Source organism: Magallana gigas, chromosome 10, assembly GCF_963853765.1.
Source record: "Magallana gigas chromosome 10, xbMagGiga1.1, whole genome shotgun sequence".
Classification (NCBI taxonomy): domain Eukaryota; kingdom Metazoa; phylum Mollusca; class Bivalvia; order Ostreida; family Ostreidae; genus Magallana; species Magallana gigas.
Genome location: NC_088862.1, coordinates 22628878 through 22635123, shown reverse-complemented (window position 1 = coordinate 22635123; position 6246 = coordinate 22628878). Strand labels below are relative to the sequence as shown.

Sequence of the window (6246 nt, the reverse complement as noted above, 5' to 3'; positions counted from 1 at the left end):
CTCAGGTACAATAATTCCTAAAAGCATTTTTGCAAATGAGACAACCCTTGTAATATCATGAAAGATGATGCTTATTGTTCAATGACAAAAAAGGTAAAAGTTAAACAAAGGATGAAACGAGTTGTTGTAATGTGAAAATCCGTCTATCATAGAAAAATGATATCAAGGAACGTATAACTAGCGAAAATTGTTGTTATCAATGTAATTTCTTTTATTTGTTTTTTTATTTTAGAAATGCATCAAACATAGTTTGTGCCTTTGCAAGTACAAGTACGTCATATTTATGAACACAAATAAACCGGTTCTAGTGTACCGAGAAAGTGCACTTAATATTCATAAGCTATGAATTTATTTGTTTGCAACTAAAACATTACATCGACATGGTTTCAGTAAGTTTCTGACGAAAAATACTCATGATCATTGCAAGGCATATCTATGTTTGTAATATAATGTTTTCAATTTACTAAAACATTCACGGTACATTAATATATTAGAAAATAATTTTAGCGCCTTTTTATAAAATCTCACTCGTCTATAGTGATTTCACTGTTAGTTTATAAAAAAACAACGAGGTAAGTCATAAAATTAAAATTATTAAACAAATAACATTCCACATAAAATTAAAATTATCAATTTTCTTAATTTTTCTTTTACTTCGAAAGTCGAATGCCCAGATGAATGGCCGTTTGCATGCTCTTCATGGATTAGTGCCGAGCGTTTAGTTTGAACGTCTATTACCTTGCCTATTTACTCATTTGAAATTTAAACATTGGGTTCAGTGGGCATCAAATGAGAGAAAAAGTTTTCGTAAAAATTAAACCGAAAAAATTACATTTTAAAGAACTGTATTTGATAAGCATCATTTTATTTAGATTTTGTACATGTATCATAATGTCATATTTTAGGACTGAAATTAATCTATTCAGAAAAATCTACATAGGGAATTTGGTCCTAGTGTAAACAAATCAATAATTTTGGAATATATCTGGATCCATTGGGTAATAAAGATACGTTGGAAAATTCAGATCTAATCCACCTTACATTTGAAAAGTCTCTGTTGCCCCTTTCCCATATTTTTATTATTTACAATGCTTTAAGAATACATTTCTTATTATCAAATGAAATGTGGGATTCAGTCGTTCAGATATAAGCAAGATACAGAATCACAATTCTATGTCATGTAAACAAGGCTGGTGCCCTGTTTTTTTGTGTTTTTTTGTGTTGTTTTTTTTTTACATATATTCAATATACCAATAATAAATCTTTTTCAAGCTGATTTGTCTATCTCTACTTCATCTTAAGCATAAATCAACAGTTTCTACCGTTGGACAAATTCATTTAAGGTCAAAAATTGGAATTTTCCCTTCAACATTCAAAATGTAATCAAAAGTTTTGTTTACATAGCAAAGAATTGTACGCTTTGTGACTCGCTTATACCTCAACCAATGACACTCAAATTTTTGTTGCCTATTAAAAATGCCTTACTGAAGTATTGTAAAAATTAAATTTGGAAAAATGTTTTTTTGCCAAAATCGTGACCATGCCTCTTTAATGTGTCATGTGGGGTCAAACCAAGGATAACAATGTTCTTAAACGTGCCCTTCGTTTCAAAATGGTTCTATAAAAAATGATCATTTAACAGTACTGAAAAAGGGCGATTTAATTTTTACTGATTGAGAAAAAAAATCCTCAAGCTATCTCTTATATATCTCAAACCACATATTATACTCCAGACCCTGCATAGCAAACAATGCAACAGTGGCCCACATTTTTACTAAATCACGTGTTTCAAATAATGATGTAATATTCGATTTTAAAGTCCGATGTTCTTGTGGAACAGGAAAACATAATTTCCACTTCAATATTCTTCCATGAATGCGATGCATTGAACAAATATAAATGCAACTGGTTGAATTACAAATTGTCAATAGGGATTTAAATGCAGTTGGTTAGATCCATTAAGAAAATCTGGTCGCATGCTCATTGCAATATAAAATATTGTTAAAAGATGTATTAGTTTGAACGTCTATTACCTTGCCTATTTACTCATTTGAAACTTAAACATTGGATTCAGTGGGCATCAAATGAGAGAAAAAGTTTCGTAAAAATTAAACCTAAAAATTACATTTTAAAGAACTGTATTTGATAAGCATCATTTTATTTAGATTTTGTACATGTATCATAATGTCATATTTTAGGACTGAAATTAATCTATTCAGAAAAATCTAAATTGGGAATTTGGTCCTAGTGTAAACAAATCAAATATTTTTGGAATATATCTGGATCCATTGGGTAATAAAGATACGTTGGAAAATTCAGATCTAATCCACCCTATATTTGAAAAGTCTCTGTTGCCCCTTTCTTATTTGACTTTGCCTATGCAGTAGCTTAACTGTAATATCCAGACATACCCGTAATTCCCTGTTTATGTCGGTTGCTCTTCCCACAATTCAACGCATACCAGGTTTGAAGGAGAGGAACCAGACCAACAAAGAGTATGTCAACGTCGTTGTTGAATTGTGGTATTTTTTGTCTGTGTACATGGTTAATTTCAAATGCTGATGCCATTTGTCCCCGTAAGTACATGTATTTTGCAAAACAATATCAGTGACAGATATTTTTAAGAATTTTACTTTCGATTTGTGTAATTACATAATTATTGCAATGATATGGGAATAAAAAAAATATATTTTTATTTATGAAAGAGGTGAACTAATTGTATTGAAATCTTTCTAGGAAATATTGCATTAAGATTCCAAAACTATAAGATAGTGTACTTTAAAAATATTTTGCAATTTTTTCAATAGAAAAAAAAATTAACAACAAAGCAAAAGAAATCGAACTTTTTGCACAGTCTCCATACGGTTTTGTATATATTGATCAATTATGTATGGTTGTGTTTGTGTAAATGTGTATGTTTTAGTTTGCAATTAACTTTAGATATGGCAGCTATAAATAGCACCGTTCTTTCATTTATATAAAGAACATCCTGACCGTGGCTATTGGAAGGAGGATACAAGTAAAAACCGCTGTATTTTGAGGTGTGTTGAAGGATATGAACCTTCCAGCTGTCATATAATACGAAACATAAACGGAAACTGGAACCATAGAATACCTAGCTGCCAAAAACGTACATGTACGTCTTATTCCACTCGTACAAATGCAAGAAAATGTAATGAAATGATTTAATGTATCGCAACATTCACATTTGCGGTAAATTTTTAACTAAAATAATACATCCATTAAAATGAGTATCCGAACTACATGTTCTTGAAAACTTTCTAAATGTTTTCGAGACTTTATTGAAATTAATCTACAGACTTTTAAACATTAATGATCAATATACTGACTTCCTTTCTCAGCTTTTCAAGGAAAAAGACAGGCTTGTAATAAAAATTCTATTTATTTCGTTTTTCAGACACACTGCCATTAAAGTTATTTGTACAACTGGGTTTGATTGCAGCAATCAACTGGCTGGCAAATGCTGGGTATTTTTACGAAACAGTGATCGCGAATATGATATTAAGTGTGATTCTGTTCTTTCCTGACCAATCTAGATATTTTATAAACTGTGAATTTGAATAAGACTGTTCAGATTGAAAAGAAGTCTTTAAATTAATAGAGTAATAGTGCAAAATAGATAAAATAAGTGTTGTCAAGGATTGTAACGGCAGAATCAAATTGTCATTAGATTTATTGCAGAAGTTTTTATATACCACCTTAATTTTTACATGTTTGTATCATATGCATAGAGAGAATGACATGTAATTGTTGTTAACTATTTCGTATGTATATGCATGTAGTCCAAACCCTGCATAGCCAACAATGCACCAGTGGCCCACATTTTTACTAAATTATGTGTTTCAAATAATGATGTAATATTCGATTTAAATGTATGATGGAATACACATTTTCCACTTCAGTATTCTTCCATGAATGCGATGCATTGAACAAATAATCAAAGAAATGAAGTACTGACGGGAGTTGATTTTATCGATTATTATTCATTTTAAAATCAACGATATGTTACTTTGCTTGGCAAGTAGTTAATAATCTGTCTTTCAATTACATGTACGCACATGTTTATAATATGAATTCTCGGACTTTTCCGACAAGAATTTTGGGGAAAAAAAACGTATGAATCGTGTTGTGTAATGATTAAAGATAAAGTTGATTCCATCAAACTATGTATAAGTAATCGAAATATTCAAAAAAATTGTATGGATCCAAGCAATAATGAAATATAGTATCGTTCAACCAGATGCTCGGCTGTCTCCGATAATCTCCAACAAGCAATAGAATGTGTACACAAGGTCACATGATAGCTTGATGACGCAAACTCTAAATATACAATGACTCTCTGCTTGTCGGAGATTTACGGAGACAGCCGATGATTGAATGAGACTTTATTGATCTCTGGCGTATGAATACATTCGACTACAAAAATATCTAAATTGTTCGTATTATTTAACATCTGACTATTTTCAAGGTATTCATAAATATGTTTCTTAAAAACCAATGTTTTAAGGTACATTATATTGAATTTATTGATTATTTTCAAGAACTAAATCTTGTCAGCGGTGATGATTTGTGCTTAGGTCCAAACACTGTTTTATTTTCGGTTTTGCCAAAGTAACTGCATAGGAGAGTTGATTAAAACAAGTTTAGCTTTTTAAAAAAGCTTACCGCCTTTAGAGCAAACTCTTCACAGCAATAAGATATCAAAGACAATTTAATTATTTTTTATAATATGTTTTACGGTGCGACCGTTGGGGCGAGCACAGCATGTGATCAAACAATGAATTATAATAAATCAATAAAAATAAAACTAACAACGTAAAATTTGAATGCAAAAATAAATAAAACATACCTATTTTTCAGCAAATTTTCATTATTCATAGTTTATAAGATTTGTTATGATTTATTTATTTATAAGTAGAACAGTAGGTTAATCTCAGATACAATGTTGTTGAATAATAAAGATTTTAATATATAAATATTCATTGCACTGTATCTCCTCTTTTAAAGTGATTGTAACGTCAGTTCATCCCCCTTTTTTTTGCAGAAGACATTTTTTCTTAAACCTACATATAAAACTTGACTCATCATAGAGTCCCCCCCCCCATGTAAAAAAAAAATAATTTTTCATTTTTTTTCCAATTTACACATAGAAAATCGACTTATCATAGAGTTGCCCCCTCCACTTTAAAAAAAAAATTACACTTAAAAATATTTGCTTATCATATTAAAAGAACATGGTGCCCCCCCCCCCCCCCCACCCGCATGTAATAAATGGAAGTGAAAATAAAGAAACCATTGAACTGCTAAATAGCTGAATGATTAGAATTTTCATGATTTTTTTTTCTTTTTGATTGCAAAGATGTTTTGGATGATGGGGCTGCCATCCACCCATCCACCCATCCACTCCCTTTTAAAAAAAGGCGATGCTACGTGTACGTTTCAGGAATTTACCGTAATTATGGTGAATAAAATAAATGTGATCATTCATCAAAATGAGTGCATTTTACAACTGTTTCCTGTATCTAAAGAAATGTCCCTATTCTTCAGCTGTTCTTTAGCTTAGCCTTTGTAAGATTTTGAGAAGATTTTGGTCATTTCAGCAGATTTACAATAATTCCTATTAGAGTAATTTCCCCTTATCAGTGCTTATTGTGACGTGAAAGCTGACGTTAAGTGTCGCATGACTCTTTAAAACTCCCCTGAGAAATAAAAGTACGCGAAGTACACTGTTTTATTTACTTATAAAAGCATGATGTTCTTAAAATTACACATCTTATATATGCTTCTCAAAAGTTGTACCTTGATTCTCGCGAGAATGTGAGGTTGGAAACCATTGGTACTATGAATTGTGGGTCCAAATTTACTGACGCCGAAAAAATCTATCGGATCAATGTGTAAACCTTTGTGACGTCACACGATTGTTTTTGATTGAGAGTGTACTGACGTAAACTTTAGAGGTAGCACTGACTGTATGTCGTTTAGTAGACTCATACATCGTTATTGTTTTTATTGTCTTGCTGATTCTCGTGAGAGTGTGAAGTGATAAAAATTGCCATGAATACAGGGAACTACTGGGACGATTAAAACAATGCATTACTGGTCCGATTTACTGACGCCAAAAAAATCCGTTGAATGAATGTACAAATAGTCTGAATTTTCTATTCACACACGCCTTGCCGGTAGAGCTCGCTTCGCGCCGGCACTGCGCGCCGGCGAGCTGCGCTC

General features: G+C 31.5%; 1 long non-coding RNA gene across 1 annotated transcript; it reads left to right on the top strand.

The window, feature by feature from the left end:
• Positions 1-1832: 1832 nt before the first annotated feature.
• Positions 1833-4828, top strand: LOC136272429 (uncharacterized). The gene is made up of 3 exons (XR_010710432.1): positions 1833-2576; positions 2984-3136; positions 3419-4828. It is a non-coding gene; the product is annotated as an uncharacterized lncRNA (long non-coding RNA).
• Positions 4829-6246: the final 1418 nt, after the last annotated feature.